This window comes from Phyllobates terribilis, unplaced genomic scaffold (genome assembly GCF_046119375.1).
Source record: "Phyllobates terribilis strain yellow unplaced genomic scaffold, ASM4611937v1 Scaffold_5__5_contigs__length_657084704, whole genome shotgun sequence".
NCBI classification, from domain to species: domain Eukaryota; kingdom Metazoa; phylum Chordata; class Amphibia; order Anura; family Dendrobatidae; genus Phyllobates; species Phyllobates terribilis.
Window position 1 is genome coordinate 653,853,396 of NW_027362765.1, and position 18,414 is coordinate 653,871,809.

Sequence of the window (18,414 nt, forward strand, 5' to 3'; positions counted from 1 at the left end):
TGATTTATCGCCTTTTTTGTATAGGAGGGAGACTTCACCTTTCTTCCAGGAATTTAATAAAACCTTATTATTAAAAACCTCAGTAAACAAATAAAACAAATCATCTTTTAAAATATCATAAAAACATACATAAAATTCTATTGGGATGCCATCAGGACCAGGGACCTTTCCAGTTTTAAAACTTTTAATAGTTTTTAACACTTCTTGTTCCGTTAAAACTTGGGATAAAAACTCTTGGGATGCGGGATCTAAAACAGCTGTTAGTCCTTGCAGCGAATCATCCATTAATTTATTATCTATATTTTTTCCATTAAAAAGATTAGAAAAAAAAACCTCAACTTTACCCAGCATATTTTTTATATTATTCTCACCATCTATATGGTCAATTATCACTTTTTCTTTTTTATTTTTCCTAAAAAAATATCTGGAACACTTTTCATTTTCTTCTATATGTTGTACTCTAGAACGAAAAATTATCTCTTTTCCTTTTTGTTCTAGCCATTTTGAAATCTCTTCTTTTAAGTTTGAAATATCAACTTGTACATCTATCCCATTGTCTCTGAGCTTAAATAATGTTTGTAGGCGGGTATTTAAAATTCTATATTCTTCATATTTTTCTTTGGCTCTACATATACTCTTTTTAATAAAAAAGTCTTTTATTTTTACTTTCATTCTATCCCACCATACACTCATAGTCTCATTTGTTTTTTTCCCTTTTCTACATTTCCTATAAAACTCAATAAAATCTGATAAAATCTGCGGGTCGGTTAAAAGGGATACGTTCATTTTCCAGCTTTTCTTACCACATTTTTTGTTGTCATTTACTTTTATGGTAAAGGATAAAAGTTTATGGTCTGAAAATATATTAGTTAAAACTTCACATTTGGCAGGTATTGTTTTATCTGAACCAAAAATAAAATCAATCCTAGAGCTACAATTAGCATTGCTCCAAGTGAAACCGGCATCCTCTGGGCTGTCACTATGACACTCTTTATATATGTCTATCAATTTAGCATCTTTGACTATATCATGTAGCATACCTGAGGTTTTATCGTAGTTCCTGCTTACAGAGCTGGAGCGCCGGTTTTCACCTTTTAAAACACAATTAAAATCCCCTGCTAAGATAAAAGGTTCAGAGTTATTAATAAATAATGGTAAAAGATCAAGCATTTCGGCTCTTTCATTTTTCTCTGGGGATCCATAAAAATTTAAAAACTGCCATCTAATACCATCAATAAAAGCTTTCACTAATAAAATACGACCTGGTAAAATTTCCTGAATAAAATCAATTAAAACGTTCCCTTTAAAAAGTATGGCTACACCCGCTGATCCTGCAGCATTCGATCCGGACCAGACAGATGGCCCACACTTCCACTCATCTTTATATTTTTGATATGACATTTCATGTGGGATATTACATTCTTGCAGAAAAAATACAGATGCAGTAAAACACGTAAAAAAATTAAAAAGAGCAGTTCTTCTCGTGTTAGATTTTATGCCTCTCACGTTGAGGGAAATACCTTTGAGTTCAGCCATCATTAGAAAATGTAGAAATTTTACTTAGGTAACTAAGAGCAACGGATTTACCTGTCCGATGAACCTGATCAGACCACTGGGCTTGCGCCTCCCTCCTCATCTGATAGTATCGTCACGAGAGTCTCCGTGGAGGAGGAAAGATTACCACATTTATATAAACCCGACGCTACACTGGCATAGCTCGGAGGGCTGGCTGGCAGAACCCGCTGGGTCTCCATTGGCTGGCCATGCAGTTCCTCATCAGGTGGGTCCCCGAGGGGTTCCGCCGCCCCTGTTTGACCTGTAGAAGGTCGTCCTATAGGAGGAGGTTGCGCACAAGGCAGAGCCTCTGACTCTTCAGAGTCAGCAAGATCCCGGTCCCCACCTGTAGCAGCGGAGACCGAAACCCCTGAGGGTCCAGCGTCCACGTCCCCTTCTGGAGAAGTGTCCATCTGTTCACCTCCTGCTGCCTCCTCCGAACCACCCTTTTTCTTTTTCTTAGGACCCACCTTTATCCACTCAGCGCCCTCAGCACTAGGAGACCCAGACTGGGCATGGGCTTCTGTGTCGGCCTTTTGCCGGTCCCTTTTGACCTTACCAGTAGTGCCCTTCTGCTCCTTCTCAGCCCTCCTTTTGGACTCCCGCAGGTCCTGCAGCCAGGTTTTGGGATTTGGTATTTTACCTGTCATAGACTCTGGAGACACTTCACTATTTGGTACGCCCTTATTGTCTCCAGAGGCTCCAGGTTGTTGTTCCTCCTCCTGAGGGGTGGTCTGATCTTTTGGTCCTTGGTCGGACGTCTTGGACTTCCCCTTTTGCTCATCTTCCCGAAATCTGTGAGGGCAAGAAAAATAAAAGTGACCTGGAGTCTGGCAAAAACTGCATTTCTTTTCCTTAGGGCATTCTTTTGTCTCATGTTCTTCACTAGCACAATTTCTACATGATACATGACAGTTTTCTTTTGAATGACCATAGCGCCCACAATTTCTGCAATATACTGGCATCCCAGAAAAGAAGAAATCCCCATTTGTTTGCCCAATTTTGAAACGGGCAGGGGGGAGCCGTATACCACCTGGTGTATTTGGATCTCTTGTACACTTCACAAGGAATTTCCACTTAGATGTCCATATGTTATATTCATTTAATATCTTCCCAATACATTTAACACTTTTAAAATAAATTGCTAGAAATGACATTACTTCTGGAGCAGAAACAAAGGGCGAAAATATTTTTACAATAACCAGTCTTACCTCATCCAGGACGTGCTCAACAATTTGTATCCCTTTCAAAACAGGACTATTTTCAACTTTTTTTAACTTTTCTAGTACATCTCTAAAAATACCTTCTCCGGTGAATGTGATGTCATAGTCACCTCTTCTGGGATAATCCTGGATGGAGAGAATTTCATTCCTTTGTACGCCAAGAAGGTTCCTGAGCACGTCCTGGACTACATACCCTAATTTCCTCATATCCGAGCCACCCGCCGTGAAGTGAACTCGGATAGAGCTTTTTAGCCTCGCATAAAGAGGCACGAGGTTAGGGTCAACCTCCATGGAAAAACGCAACAAGGTTGCAAATTGCAGCCGCTTGCAATCTGCGCTCCCAGTGTTCTTGCAGCGAAAAACACCTGGAAGCTGGGGGATCGCAACTCGTTACCCTGGGACTAAGCCCTCTCCCTAATAGCAGCAAGCAGGTTAAGTCCACCAAAGTGGACGATCCTGCCAGGCCAAGGAGAGGGGTACCCGAGTGCCCTTCAACTACAATCTCCTGCAATAAAGCACTTGATCGTAGCCAAAAGGCCGAGAAGCGATAACCAGAATTGGTTTCAAACTACGGAGCCACCCAAGGATCCTGAAAAGTCCATTTGTGGAGATGAGCTCCTGGACTCCCGTTAAGAAGACATGTTGTCAACCTCTAGATCCCTTACATGCCTGCACTTTTCGGCTTGCTGCTGCTGCAATCCACGCGTTTTAGATCTGCATAACTCCACCTCTTTAAACACAGCACCTTCACCCCCTGCTGTTCCCACCCGCCTCAACACCGTTGGAAGGGAGGAGAACCAATTAAGGCGGGGGGTGGGGTGGAATGAGCAGCTGTCTACCCTTAGCAGGAGGGCTCCTGATTACATACCTCTCCTGCTGCTGCTGCTGCTGGCTGTCCAGCAGCAGACTGAAGGTGGCTGCTGCTGTGCACAGGTATATAAAGGCTCAGAGCCTATTATGACACGCGCAGCCAGCGTTCCATTGCCACATTCCATCTACTGCAGGCAGGATACCTGGCTGGCTGAATGTCGCTGAGAAGCTCACAGAGACCGCCATAAGCAACAGTTTAACAGAATGCCACAGACTAATCAACCAAACTTTTTGGGTTGGGTTCTCTTTTATAGTCTGCAGGCATTAAATGAAAGAAGTCAGTGTTCCAGCAGAAGGAGACAACGTTTCAGAAAAGGCATTGTAGCAAACCAAAAAAGAAATTTTAAGCGCAGCAGAGTAACCAGCGCACATACCTGTTAGCTCAGGTGAGTTTAAAAGGCTGCTGTTGATAACAAGGGCATTTGCTAAATAGATGGTGTGTGTGCAACAATATACTGAAAGGTCAATTATATTGTGCAGCTTATCTCACCACCTATAGTTATTTAGCTGAAAGCTCCAAAATGCTTGCCTAATATGTCTGTTTATCCAAAAGGAAGTAAAAAGGGAGAGCTAGAAAGATAGCATTGCATCACATTACATGGCAATGTAATGCACAGTTGCTGAAGTTGAACCAAAATGAGCTTGTAATCTGGCTTCTGCAACTTTGAACATGAAAAATCCAATGAGGAGAAAAAAAGCAAAGCCAAAGAGTCCATCCCAAAATCCGACAAACAAGCAAAATGAACAAAAAACATTGAATTCAATTCTTTCTGATTTTAGAAACTGCATTAAAGAAGGGGTGCACCGGTCCTGGAGATACTGCAATACCAGGTCAATGCGTGGAGTGGACAGAGCAAGCTCTTTTTCCATCTCCCTGTTCTAAAAATCCATTTAATATATGGTCCCCAGATAGGGGATGCATCAGATATTAAACTGATAAGAACAGATACTACACTTGATCTTAGCCAAAAGGCCGAGAAGCGATAACCAGAATTGGTTTCAAACTACGGAGCCACCCAAGGATCCTGAAAAGTCCATTTGTGGAGATGAGCTCCTGGACTCCCGTTAAGAAGACATGTTGTCAACCTCTAGATCCCTTACATGCCTGCACTTTTCGGCTTGCTGCTGCTGCAATCCACGCGTTTTAGATCTGCATAACTCCACCTCTTTAAACACAGCACCTTCACCCCCTGCTGTTCCCACCCGCCTCAACACCGTTGGAAGGGAGGAGAACCAATTAAGGCGGGGGGTGGGGTGGAACGAGCAGCTGTCTACCCTTAGCAGGAGGGCTCCTGATTACATACCTCTCCTGCTGCTGCTGCTGCTGGCTGTCCAGCAGCAGACTGAAGGTGGCTGCTGCTGTGCACAGGTATATAAAGGCTCAGAGCCTATTATGACACGCGCAGCCAGCGTTCCATTGCCACATTCCATCTACTGCAGGCAGGATACCTGGCTGGCTGAATGTCGCTGAGAAGCTCACAGAGACCGCCATAAGCAACAGATTAACAGAATGCCACAGACTAATCAACCAAACTTTTTGGGTTGGGTTCTCTTTTATAGTCTGCAGGCATTAAATGAAAGAAGTCAGTGTTCCAGCAGAAGGAGACAACGTTTCAGAAAAGGCATTGTAGCAAACCAAAAAAGAAATTTTAAGCGCAGCAGAGTAACCAGCGCACATACCTGTTAGCTCAGGTGAGTTTAAAAGGCTGCTGTTGATAACAAGGGCATTTGCTAAATAGATGGTGTGTGTGCAACAATATACTGAAAGGTCAATTATATTGTGCAGCTTATCTCACCACCTGTAGTTATTTAGGTGAAAGCTCCAAAATGCTTGCCTAATATGTCTGTTTATCCAAAAGGAAGTAAAAAGGGAGAGCTAGAAAGATAGCATTGCATCACATTACATGGCAATGTAATGCACAGTTGCTGAAGTTGAACCAAAATGAGCTTGTAATCTGGCTTCTGCAACTTTGAACATGAAAAATCCAATGAGGAGAAAAAAAGCAAAGCCAAAGAGTCCATCCCAAAATCCGACAAACAAGCAAAATGAACAAAAAACATTGAATTCAATTCTTTCTGATTTTAGAAACTGCATTAAAGAAGGGGTGCACCGGTCCTGGAGATACTGCAATACCAGGTCAATGCGTGGAGTGGACAGAGCAAGCTCTTTTTCCATCTCTCTGTTCTAAAAATCCATTTAATATATGGTCCCCAGATAGGGGACGCATCAGATATTAAACTGATAAGAACAGATACTACACTTGATCTTAGCCAAAAGGCCGAGAAGCGATAACCAGAATTGGTTTCAAACTACGGAGCCACCCAAGGATCCTGAAAAGTCCATTTGTGGAGATGAGCTCCTGGACTCCCGTTAAGAAGACATGTTGTCAACCTCTAGATCCCTTACATGCCTGCACTTTTCGGCTTGCTGCTGCTGCAATCCACGCGTTTTAGATCTGCATAACTCCACCTCTTTAAACACAGCACCTTCACCCCCTGCTGTTCCCACCCGCCTCAACACCGTTGGAAGGGAGGAGAACCAATTAAGGCGGGGGGTGGGGTGGAACGAGCAGCTGTCTACCCTTAGCAGGAGGGCTCCTGATTACATACCTCTCCTGCTGCTGCTGCTGCTGGCTGTCCAGCAGCAGACTGAAGGTGGCTGCTGCTGTGCACAGGTATATAAAGGCTCAGAGCCTATTATGACACGCGCAGCCAGCGTTCCATTGCCACATTCCATCTACTGCAGGCAGGATACCTGGCTGGCTGAATGTCGCTGAGAAGCTCACAGAGACCGCCATAAGCAACAGATTAACAGAATGCCACAGACTAATCAACCAAACTTTTTGGGTTGGGTTCTCTTTTATAGTCTGCAGGCATTAAATGAAAGAAGTCAGTGTTCCAGCAGAAGGAGACAACGTTTCAGAAAAGGCATTGTAGCAAACCAAAAAAGAAATTTTAAGCGCAGCAGAGTAACCAGCGCACATACCTGTTAGCTCAGGTGAGTTTAAAAGGCTGCTGTTGATAACAAGGGCATTTGCTAAATAGATGGTGTGTGTGCAACAATATACTGAAAGGTCAATTATATTGTGCAGCTTATCTCACCACCTGTAGTTATTTAGGTGAAAGCTCCAAAATGCTTGCCTAATATGTCTGTTTATCCAAAAGGAAGTAAAAAGGGAGAGCTAGAAAGATAGCATTGCATCACATTACATGGCAATGTAATGCACAGTTGCTGAAGTTGAACCAAAATGAGCTTGTAATCTGGCTTCTGCAACTTTGAACATGAAAAATCCAATGAGGAGAAAAAAAGCAAAGCCAAAGAGTCCATCCCAAAATCCGACAAACAAGCAAAATGAACAAAAAACATTGAATTCAATTCTTTCTGATTTTAGAAACTGCATTAAAGAAGGGGTGCACCGGTCCTGGAGATACTGCAATACCAGGTCAATGCGTGGAGTGGACAGAGCAAGCTCTTTTTCCATCTCCCTGTTCTAAAAATCCATTTAATATATGGTCCCCAGATAGGGGACGCATCAGATATTAAACTGATAAGAACAGATACTACACTTGATCTTAGCCAAAAGGCCGAGAAGCGATAACCAGAATTGGTTTCAAACTACGGAGCCACCCAAGGATCCTGAAAAGTCCATTTGTGGAGATGAGCTCCTGGACTCCCGTTAAGAAGACATGTTGTCAACCTCTAGATCCCTTACATGCCTGCACTTTTCGGCTTGCTGCTGCTGCAATCCACGCGTTTTAGATCTGCATAACTCCACCTCTTTAAACACAGCACCTTCACCCCCTGCTGTTCCCACCCGCCTCAACACCGTTGGAAGGGAGGAGAACCAATTAAGGCGGGGGGTGGGGTGGAACGAGCAGCTGTCTACCCTTAGCAGGAGGGCTCCTGATTACATACCTCTCCTGCTGCTGCTGCTGCTGGCTGTCCAGCAGCAGACTGAAGGTGGCTGCTGCTGTGCACAGGTATATAAAGGCTCAGAGCCTATTATGACACGCGCAGCCAGCGTTCCATTGCCACATTCCATCTACTGCAGGCAGGATACCTGGCTGGCTGAATGTCGCTGAGAAGCTCACAGAGACCGCCATAAGCAACAGTTTAACAGAATGCCACAGACTAATCAACCAAACTTTTTGGGTTGGGTTCTCTTTTATAGTCTGCAGGCATTAAATGAAAGAAGTCAGTGTTCCAGCAGAAGGAGACAACGTTTCAGAAAAGGCATTGTAGCAAACCAAAAAAGAAATTTTAAGCGCAGCAGAGTAACCAGCGCACATACCTGTTAGCTCAGGTGAGTTTAAAAGGCTGCTGTTGATAACAAGGGCATTTGCTAAATAGATGGTGTGTGTGCAACAATATACTGAAAGGTCAATTATATTGTGCAGCTTATCTCACCACCTGTAGTAATTTAGGTGAAAGCTCCAAAATGCTTGCCTAATATGTCTGTTTATCCAAAAGGAAGTAAAAAGGGAGAGCTAGAAAGATAGCATTGCATCACATTACATGGCAATGCAATGCACAGTTGCTGAAGTTGAACCAAAATGAGCTTGTAATCTGGCTTCTGCAACTTTGAACATGAAAAATCCAATGAGGAGAAGAAAAGCAAAGCCAAAGAGTCCATCCCAAAATCCGACAAACAAGCAAAATGAACAAAAAACATTGAATTCAATTCTTTCTGATTTTAGAAACTGCATTAAAGAAGGGGTGCACCGGTCCTGGAGATACTGCAATACCAGGTCAATGCGTGGAGTGGACAGAGCAAGCTCTTTTTCCATCTCCCTGTTCTAAAAATCCATTTAATATATGGTCCCCAGATAGGGGACGTATCAGATATTAAACTGATAAGAACAGATACTACACTTGATCTTAGCCAAAAGGCCGAGAAGCGATAACCAGAATTGGTTTCAAACTACGGAGCCACCCAAGGATCCTGAAAAGTCCATTTGTGGAGATGAGCTCCTGGACTCCCGTTAAGAAGACATGTTGTCAACCTCTAGATCCCTTACATGCCTGCACTTTTCGGCTTGCTGCTGCTGCAATCCACGCGTTTTAGATCTGCATAACTCCACCTCTTTAAACACAGCACCTTCACCCCCTGCTGTTCCCACCCGCCTCAACACCGTTGGAAGGGAGGAGAACCAATTAAGGCGGGGGGTGGGGTGGAACGAGCAGCTGTCTACCCTTAGCAGGAGGGCTCCTGATTACATACCTCTCCTGCTGCTGCTGCTGCTGGCTGTCCAGCAGCAGACTGAAGGTGGCTGCTGCTGTGCACAGGTATATAAAGGCTCAGAGCCTATTATGACACGCGCAGCCAGCGTTCCATTGCCACATTCCATCTACTGCAGACAGGATACCTGGCTGGCTGAATGTCGCTGAGAAGCTCACAGAGACCGCCATAAGCAACAGTTTAACAGAATGCCACAGACTAATCAACCAAACTTTTTGGGTTGGGTTCTCTTTTATAGTCTGCAGGCATTAAATGAAAGAAGTCAGTGTTCCAGCAGAAGGAGACAACGTTTCAGAAAAGGCATTGTAGCAAACCAAAAAAGAAATTTTAAGCGCAGCAGAGTAACCAGCGCACATACCTGTTAGCTCAGGTGAGTTTAAAAGGCTGCTGTTGATAACAAGGGCATTTGCTAAATAGATGGTGTGTGTGCAACAATATACTGAAAGGTCAATTATATTGTGCAGCTTATCTCACCACCTGTAGTTATTTAGGTGAAAGCTCCAAAATGCTTGCCTAATATGTCTGTTTATCCAAAAGGAAGTAAAAAGGGAGAGCTAGAAAGATAGCATTGCATCACATTACATGGCAATGCAATGCACAGTTGCTGAAGTTGAACCAAAATGAGCTTGTAATCTGGCTTCTGCAACTTTGAACATGAAAAATCCAATGAGGAGAAGAAAAGCAAAGCCAAAGAGTCCATCCCAAAATCCGACAAACAAGCAAAATGAACAAAAAACATTGAATTCAATTCTTTCTGATTTTAGAAACTGCATTAAAGAAGGGGTGCACCGGTCCTGGAGATACTGCAATACCAGGTCAATGCGTGGAGTGGACAGAGCAAGCTCTTTTTCCATCTCCCTGTTCTAAAAATCCATTTAATATATGGTCCCCAGATAGGGGACGTATCAGATATTAAACTGATAAGAACAGATACTACACTTGATCTTAGCCAAAAGGCCGAGAAGCGATAACCAGAATTGGTTTCAAACTACGGAGCCACCCAAGGATCCTGAAAAGTCCATTTGTGGAGATGAGCTCCTGGACTCCCGTTAAGAAGACATGTTGTCAACCTCTAGATCCCTTACATGCCTGCACTTTTCGGCTTGCTGCTGCTGCAATCCACGCGTTTTAGATCTGCATAACTCCACCTCTTTAAACACAGCACCTTCACCCCCTACTGTTCCCACCCGCCTCAACACCGTTGGAAGGGAGGAGAACCAATTAAGGCGGGGGGTGGGGTGGAACGAGCAGCTGTCTACCCTTAGCAGGAGGGCTCCTGATTACATACCTCTCCTGCTGCTGCTGCTGCTGGCTGTCCAGCAGCAGACTGAAGGTGGCTGCTGCTGTGCACAGGTATATGAAGGCTCAGAGCCTATTATGACACGCGCAGCCAGCGTTCCATTGCCACATTCCATCTACTGCAGGCAGGATACCTGGCTGGCTGAATGTCGCTGAGAAGCTCACAGAGACCGCCATAAGCAACAGTTTAACAGAATGCCACAGACTAATCAACCAAACTTTTTGGGTTGGGTTCTCTTTTATAGTCTGCAGGCATTAAATGAAAGAAGTCAGTGTTCCAGCAGAAGGAGACAACGTTTCAGAAAAGGCATTGTAGCAAACCAAAAAAGAAATTTTAAGCGCAGCAGAGTAACCAGCGCACATACCTGTTAGCTCAGGTGAGTTTAAAAGGCTGCTGTTGATAACAAGGGCATTTGCTAAATAGATGGTGTGTGTGCAACAATATACTGAAAGGTCAATTATATTGTGCAGCTTATCTCACCACCTGTAGTTATTTAGGTGAAAGCTCCAAAATGCTTGCCTAATATGTCTGTTTATCCAAAAGGAAGTAAAAACGGAAAGCTAGAAAGATAGCATTGCATCACATTACATGGCAATGCAATGCACAGTTGCTGAAGTTGAACCAAAATGAGCTTGTAATCTGGCTTCTGCAACTTTGAACATGAAAAATCCAATGAGGAGAAGAAAAGCAAAGCCAAAGAGTCCATCCCAAAATCCGACAAACAAGCAAAATGAACAAAAAACATTGAATTCAATTCTTTCTGATTTTAGAAACTGCATTAAAGAAGGGGTGCACCGGTCCTGGAGATACTGCAATACCAGGTCAATGCGTGGAGTGGACAGAGCAAGCTCTTTTTCCATCTCCCTGTTCTAAAAATCCATTTAATATATGGTCCCCAGATAGGGGACGTATCAGATATTAAACTGATAAGAACAGATACTACACTTGATCTTAGCCAAAAGGCCGAGAAGCGATAACCAGAATTGGTTTCAAACTACGGAGCCACCCAAGGATCCTGAAAAGTCCATTTGTGGAGATGAGCTCCTGGACTCCCGTTAAGAAGACATGTTGTCAACCTCTAGATCCCTTACATGCCTGCACTTTTCGGCTTGCTGCTGCTGCAATCCACGCGTTTTAGATCTGCATAACTCCACCTCTTTAAACACAGCACCTTCACCCCCTGCTGTTCCCACCCGCCTCAACACCGTTGGAAGGGAGGAGAACCAATTAAGGCGGGGGGTGGGGTGGAACGAGCAGCTGTCTACCCTTAGCAGGAGGGCTCCTGATTACATACCTCTCCTGCTGCTGCTGCTGCTGGCTGTCCAGCAGCAGACTGAAGGTGGCTGCTGCTGTGCACAGGTATATAAAGGCTCAGAGCCTATTATGACACGCGCAGCCAGCGTTCCATTGCCACATTCCATCTACTGCAGGCAGGATACCTGGCTGGCTGAATGTCGCTGAGAAGCTCACAGAGACCGCCATAAGCAACAGTTTAACAGAATGCCACAGACTAATCAACCAAACTTTTTGGGTTGGGTTCTCTTTTATAGTCTGCAGGCATTAAATGAAAGAAGTCAGTGTTCCAGCAGAAGGAGACAACGTTTCAGAAAAGGCATTGTAGCAAACCAAAAAAGAAATTTTAAGCGCAGCAGAGTAACCAGCGCACATACCTGTTAGCTCAGGTGAGTTTAAAAGGCTGCTGTTGATAACAAGGGCATTTGCTAAATAGATGGTGTGTGTGCAACAATATACTGAAAGGTCAATTATATTGTGCAGCTTATCTCACCACCTGTAGTAATTTAGGTGAAAGCTCCAAAATGCTTGCCTAATATGTCTGTTTATCCAAAAGGAAGTAAAAAGGGAGAGCTAGAAAGATAGCATTGCATCACATTACATGGCAATGCAATGCACAGTTGCTGAAGTTGAACCAAAATGAGCTTGTAATCTGGCTTCTGCAACTTTGAACATGAAAAATCCAATGAGGAGAAGAAAAGCAAAGCCAAAGAGTCCATCCCAAAATCCGACAAACAAGCAAAATGAACAAAAAACATTGAATTCAATTCTTTCTGATTTTAGAAACTGCATTAAAGAAGGGGTGCACTGGTCCTGGAGATACTGCAATACCAGGTCAATGCGTGGAGTGGACAGAGCAAGCTCTTTTTCCATCTCCCTGTTCTAAAAATCCATTTAATATATGGTCCCCAGATAGGGGACGTATCAGATATTAAACTGATAAGAACAGATACTACACTTGATCTTAGCCAAAAGGCCGAGAAGCGATAACCAGAATTGGTTTCAAACTACGGAGCCACCCAAGGATCCTGAAAAGTCCATTTGTGGAGATGAGCTCCTGGACTCCCGTTAAGAAGACATGTTGTCAACCTCTAGATCCCTTACATGCCTGCACTTTTCGGCTTGCTGCTGCTGCAATCCACGCGTTTTAGATCTGCATAACTCCACCTCTTTAAACACAGCACCTTCACCCCCTGCTGTTCCCACCCGCCTCAACACCGTTGGAAGGGAGGAGAACCAATTAAGGCGGGGGGTGGGGTGGAACGAGCAGCTGTCTACCCTTAGCAGGAGGGCTCCTGATTACATACCTCTCCTGCTGCTGCTGCTGCTGGCTGTCCAGCAGCAGACTGAAGGTGGCTGCTGCTGTGCACAGGTATATAAAGGCTCAGAGCCTATTATGACACGCGCAGCCAGCGTTCCATTGCCACATTCCATCTACTGCAGGCAGGATACCTGGCTGGCTGAATGTCGCTGAGAAGCTCACAGAGACCGCCATAAGCAACAGTTTAACAGAATGCCACAGACTAATCAACCAAACTTTTTGGGTTGGGTTCTCTTTTATAGTCTGCAGGCATTAAATGAAAGAAGTCAGTGTTCCAGCAGAAGGAGACAACGTTTCAGAAACGGCATTGTAGCAAACCAAAAAAGAAATTTTAAGCGCAGCAGAGTAACCAGCGCACATACCTGTTAGCTCAGGTGAGTTTAAAAGGCTGCTGTTGATAACAAGGGCATTTGCTAAATAGATGGTGTGTGTGCAACAATGTACTGAAAGGTCAATTATATTGTGCAGCTTATCTCACCACCTGTAGTAATTTAGGTGAAAGCTCCAAAATGCTTGCCTAATATGTCTGTTTATCCAAAAGGAAGTAAAAAGGGAGAGCTAGAAAGATAGCATTGCATCACATTACATGGCAATGCAATGCACAGTTGCTGAAGTTGAACCAAAATGAGCTTGTAATCTGGCTTCTGCAACTTTGAACATGAAAAATCCAATGAGGAGAAGAAAAGCAAAGCCAAAGAGTCCATCCCAAAATCCGACAAACAAGCAAAATGAACAAAAAACATTGAATTCAATTCTTTCTGATTTTAGAAACTGCATTAAAGAAGGGGTGCACCGGTCCTGGAGATACTGCAATACCAGGTCAATGCGTGGAGTGGACAGAGCAAGCTCTTTTTCCATCTCCCTGTTCTAAAAATCCATTTAATATATGGTCCCCAGATAGGGGACGTATCAGATATTAAACTGATAAGAACAGATACTACACTTGATCTTAGCCAAAAGGCCGAGAAGCGATAACCAGAATTGGTTTCAAACTACGGAGCCACCCAAGGATCCTGAAAAGTCCATTTGTGGAGATGAGCTCCTGGACTCCCGTTAAGAAGACATGTTGTCAACCTCTAGATCCCTTACATGCCTTCACTTTTCGGCTTGCTGCTGCTGCAATCCACGCGTTTTAGATCTGCATAACTCCACCTCTTTAAACACAGCACCTTCACCCCCTGCTGTTCCCACCCGCCTCAACACCGTTGGAAGGGAGGAGAACCAATTAAGGCGGGGGGTGGGGTGGAACGAGCAGCTGTCTACCCTTAGCAGGAGGGCTCCTGATTACATACCTCTCCTGCTGCTGCTGCTGCTGGCTGTCCAGCAGCAGACTGAAGGTGGCTGCTGCTGTGCACAGGTATATAAAGGCTCAGAGCCTATTATGACACGCGCAGCCAGCGTTCCATTGCCACATTCCATCTACTGCAGGCAGGATACCTGGCTGGCTGAATGTCGCTGAGAAGCTCACAGAGACCGCCATAAGCAACAGTTTAACAGAATGCCACAGACTAATCAACCAAACTTTTTGGGTTGGGTTCTCTTTTATAGTCTGCAGGCATTAAATGAAAGAAGTCAGTGTTCCAGCAGAAGGAGACAACGTTTCAGAAAAGGCATTGTAGCAAACCAAAAAAGAAATTTTAAGCGCAGCAGAGTAACCAGCGCACATACCTGTTAGCTCAGGTGAGTTTAAAAGGCTGCTGTTGATAACAAGGGCATTTGCTAAATAGATGGTGTGTGTGCAACAATATACTGAAAGGTCAATTATATTGTGCAGCTTATCTCACCACCTGTAGTTATTTAGGTGAAAGCTCCAAAATGCTTGCCTAATATGTCTGTTTATCCAAAAGGAAGTAAAAAGGGAGAGCTAGAAAGATAGCATTGCATCACATTACATGGCAATGCAATGCACAGTTGCTGAAGTTGAACCAAAATGAGCTTGTAATCTGGCTTCTGCAACTTTGAACATGAAAAATCCAATGAGGAGAAGAAAAGCAAAGCCAAAGAGTCCATCCCAAAATCCGACAAACAAGCAAAATGAACAAAAAACATTGAATTCAATTCTTTCTGATTTTAGAAACTGCATTAAAGAAGGGGTGCACCGGTCCTGGAGATACTGCAATACCAGGTCAATGCGTGGAGTGGACAGAGCAAGCTCTTTTTCCATCTCCCTGTTCTAAAAATCCATTTAATATATGGTCCCCAGATAGGGGACGTATCAGATATTAAACTGATAAGAACAGATACTACACTTGATCTTAGCCAAAAGGCCGAGAAGCGATAACCAGAATTGGTTTCAAACTACGGAGCCACCCAAGGATCCTGAAAAGTCCATTTGTGGAGATGAGCTCCTGGACTCCCGTTAAGAAGACATGTTGTCAACCTCTAGATCCCTTACATGCCTGCACTTTTCGGCTTGCTGCTGCTGCAATCCACGCGTTTTAGATCTGCATAACTCCACCTCTTTAAACACAGCACCTTCACCCCCTGCTGTTCCCACCCGCCTCAACACCGTTGGAAGGGAGGAGAACCAATTAAGGCGGGGGGTGGGGTGGAACGAGCAGCTGTCTACCCTTAGCAGGAGGGCTCCTGATTACATACCTCTCCTGCTGCTGCTGCTGCTGGCTGTCCAGCAGCAGACTGAAGGTGGCTGCTGCTGTGCACAGGTATATAAAGGCTCAGAGCCTATTATGACACGCGCAGCCAGCGTTCCATTGCCACATTCCATCTACTGCAGGCAGGATACCTGGCTGGCTGAATGTCGCTGAGAAGCTCACAGAGACCGCCATAAGCAACAGTTTAACAGAATGCCACAGACTAATCAACCAAACTTTTTGGGTTGGGTTCTCTTTTATAGTCTGCAGGCATTAAATGAAAGAAGTCAGTGTTCCAGCAGAAGGAGACAACGTTTCAGAAAAGGCATTGTAGCAAACCAAAAAAGAAATTTTAAGCGCAGCAGAGTAACCAGCGCACATACCTGTTAGCTCAGGTGAGTTTAAAAGGCTGCTGTTGATAACAAGGGCATTTGCTAAATAGATGGTGTGTGTGCAACAATATACTGAAAGGTCAATTATATTGTGCAGCTTATCTCACCACCTGTAGTTATTTAGGTGAAAGCTCCAAAATGCTTGCCTAATATGTCTGTTTATCCAAAAGGAAGTAAAAAGGGAGAGCTAGAAAGATAGCATTGCATCACATTACATGGCAATGCAATGCACAGTTGCTGAAGTTGAACCAAAATGAGCTTGTAATCTGGCTTCTGCAACTTTGAACATGAAAAATCCAATGAGGAGAAGAAAAGCAAAGCCAAAGAGTCCATCCCAAAATCCGACAAACAAGCAAAATGAACAAAAAACATTGAATTCAATTCTTTCTGATTTTAGAAACTGCATTAAAGAAGGGGTGCACCGGTCCTGGAGATACTGCAATACCAGGTCAATGCGTGGAGTGGACAGAGCAAGCTCTTTTTCCATCTCCCTGTTCTAAAAATCCATTTAATATATGGTCCCCAGATAGGGGACGTATCAGATATTAAACTGATAAGAACAGATACTACACTTGATCTTAGCCAAAAGGCCGAGAAGCGATAACCAGAATTGGTTTCAAACTACGGAGCCACCCAAGGATCCTGAAAAGTCCATTTGTGGAGATGAGCTCCTGGACTCCCGTTAAGAAGACATGTTGTCAACCTCTAGATCCCTTACATGCCTGCACTTTTCGGCTTGCTGCTGCTGCAATCCACGCGTTTTAGATCTGCATAACTCCACCTCTTTAAACACAGCACCTTCACCCCCTGCTGTTCCCACCCGCCTCAACACCGTTGGAAGGGAGGAGAACCAATTAAGGCGGGGGGTGGGGTGGAACGAGCAGCTGTCTACCCTTAGCAGGAGGGCTCCTGATTACATACCTCTCCTGCTGCTGCTGCTGCTGGCTGTCCAGCAGCAGACTGAAGGTGGCTGCTGCTGTGCACAGGTATATAAAGGCTCAGAGCCTATTATGACACGCGCAGCCAGCGTTCCATTGCCACATTCCATCTACTGCAGGCAGGATACCTGGCTGGCTGAATGTCGCTGAGAAGCTCACAGAGACCGCCATAAGCAACAGTTTAACAGAATGCCACAGACTAATCAACCAAACTTTTTGGGTTGGGTTCTCTTTTATAGTCTGCAGGCATTAAATGAAAGAAGTCAGTGTTCCAGCAGAAGGAGACAACGTTTCAGAAAAGGCATTGTAGCAAACCAAAAAAGAAATTTTAAGCGCAGCAGAGTAACCAGCGCACATACCTGTTAGCTCAGGTGAGTTTAAAAGGCTGCTGTTGATAACAAGGGCATTTGCTAAATAGATGGTGTGTGTGCAACAATGTACTGAAAGGTCAATTATATTGTGCAGCTTATCTCACCACCTGTAGTAATTTAGGTGAAAGCTCCAAAATGCTTGCCTAATATGTCTGTTTATCCAAAAGGAAGTAAAAAGGGAGAGCTAGAAAGATAGCATTGCATCACATTACATGGCAATGCAATGCACAGTTGCTGAAGTTGAACCAAAATGAGCTTGTAATCTGGCTTCTGCAACTTTGAACATGAAAAATCCAATGAGGAGAAGAAAAGCAAAGCCAAAGAGTCCATCCCAAAATCCGACAAACAAGCAAAATGAACAAAAAACATTGAATTCAATTCTTTCTGATTTTAGAAACTGCATTAAAGAAGGGGTGCACCGGTCCTGGAGATACTGCAATACCAGGTCAATGCGTGGAGTGGACAGAGCAAGCTCTTTTTCCATCTCCCTGTTCTAAAAATCCATTTAATATATGGTCCCCAGATAGGGGACGTATCAGATATTAAACTGATAAGAACAGATACTACACTTGATCTTAGCCAAAAGGCCGAGAAGCGATAACCAGAATTGGTTTCAAACTACGGAGCCACCCAAGGATCCTGAAAAGTCCATTTGTGGAGATGAGCTCCTGGACTCCCGTTAAGAAGACATGTTGTCAACCTCTAGATCCCTTACATGCCTGCACTTTTCGGCTTGCTGCTGCTGCAATCCACGCGTTTTAGATCTGCATAACTCCACCTCTTTAAACACAGCACCTTCACCCCCTGCTGTTCCCACCCGCCTCAACACCGTTGGAAGGGAGGAGAACCAATTAAGGCGGGGGGTGGGGTGGAACGAGCAGCTGTCTACCCTTAGCAGGAGGGCTCCTGATTACATACCTCTCCTGCTGCTGCTGCTGCTGGCTGTCCAGCAGCAGACTGAAGGTGGCTGCTGCTGTGCACAGGTATATAAAGGCTCAGAGCCTATTATGACACGCGCAGCCAGCGTTCCATTGCCACATTCCATCTACTGCAGGCAGGATACCTGGCTGGCTGAATGTCGCTGAGAAGCTCACAGAGACCGCCATAAGCAACAGTTTAACAGAATGCCACAGACTAATCAACCAAACTTTTTGGGTTGGGTTCTCTTTTATAGTCTGCAGGCATTAAATGAAAGAAGTCAGTGTTCCAGCAGAAGGAGACAACGTTTCAGAAAAGGCATTGTAGCAAACCAAAAAAGAAATTTTAAGCGCAGCAGAGTAACCAGCGCACATACCTCTTAGCTCAGGTGAGTTTAAAAGGC

At 44.3% G+C, this 18,414-nt stretch overlaps 11 non-coding genes across 11 annotated transcripts; all 11 read right to left on the reverse strand.

The window, feature by feature from the left end:
* Nucleotides 1-4,441: 4,441 nt before the first annotated feature.
* On the reverse strand, nt 4,442-4,632 carry LOC141150026 (U2 spliceosomal RNA). Its single transcript, XR_012246299.1, has one exon. It is a non-coding gene; the product is annotated as a U2 spliceosomal RNA (small nuclear RNA).
* Nucleotides 4,633-5,747: 1,115 nt separating this feature from the next.
* Nucleotides 5,748-5,938, reverse strand: LOC141150090 (U2 spliceosomal RNA). The gene has a single exon (XR_012246360.1). It is a non-coding gene; the product is annotated as a U2 spliceosomal RNA (small nuclear RNA).
* A 1,115-nt stretch (nt 5,939-7,053) lies between these two features.
* On the reverse strand, nt 7,054-7,244 carry LOC141149729 (U2 spliceosomal RNA). The gene has a single exon (XR_012246017.1). It is a non-coding gene; the product is annotated as a U2 spliceosomal RNA (small nuclear RNA).
* Nucleotides 7,245-8,359: 1,115 nt separating this feature from the next.
* Nucleotides 8,360-8,550, reverse strand: LOC141275293 (U2 spliceosomal RNA). Its single transcript, XR_012323541.1, has one exon. It is a non-coding gene; the product is annotated as a U2 spliceosomal RNA (small nuclear RNA).
* A 1,115-nt stretch (nt 8,551-9,665) lies between these two features.
* LOC141275294 (U2 spliceosomal RNA) lies at nt 9,666-9,856 on the reverse strand. The gene has a single exon (XR_012323542.1). It is a non-coding gene; the product is annotated as a U2 spliceosomal RNA (small nuclear RNA).
* A 1,115-nt stretch (nt 9,857-10,971) lies between these two features.
* On the reverse strand, nt 10,972-11,162 carry LOC141275295 (U2 spliceosomal RNA). Its single transcript, XR_012323543.1, has one exon. It is a non-coding gene; the product is annotated as a U2 spliceosomal RNA (small nuclear RNA).
* A 1,115-nt stretch (nt 11,163-12,277) lies between these two features.
* LOC141150572 (U2 spliceosomal RNA) lies at nt 12,278-12,468 on the reverse strand. The gene has a single exon (XR_012246736.1). It is a non-coding gene; the product is annotated as a U2 spliceosomal RNA (small nuclear RNA).
* Nucleotides 12,469-13,583: 1,115 nt separating this feature from the next.
* LOC141275296 (U2 spliceosomal RNA) lies at nt 13,584-13,774 on the reverse strand. The gene has a single exon (XR_012323544.1). It is a non-coding gene; the product is annotated as a U2 spliceosomal RNA (small nuclear RNA).
* A 1,115-nt stretch (nt 13,775-14,889) lies between these two features.
* On the reverse strand, nt 14,890-15,080 carry LOC141275297 (U2 spliceosomal RNA). The gene has a single exon (XR_012323545.1). It is a non-coding gene; the product is annotated as a U2 spliceosomal RNA (small nuclear RNA).
* Nucleotides 15,081-16,195: 1,115 nt separating this feature from the next.
* LOC141275299 (U2 spliceosomal RNA) lies at nt 16,196-16,386 on the reverse strand. Its single transcript, XR_012323547.1, has one exon. It is a non-coding gene; the product is annotated as a U2 spliceosomal RNA (small nuclear RNA).
* A 1,115-nt stretch (nt 16,387-17,501) lies between these two features.
* LOC141275300 (U2 spliceosomal RNA) lies at nt 17,502-17,692 on the reverse strand. Its single transcript, XR_012323548.1, has one exon. It is a non-coding gene; the product is annotated as a U2 spliceosomal RNA (small nuclear RNA).
* Nucleotides 17,693-18,414: the final 722 nt, after the last annotated feature.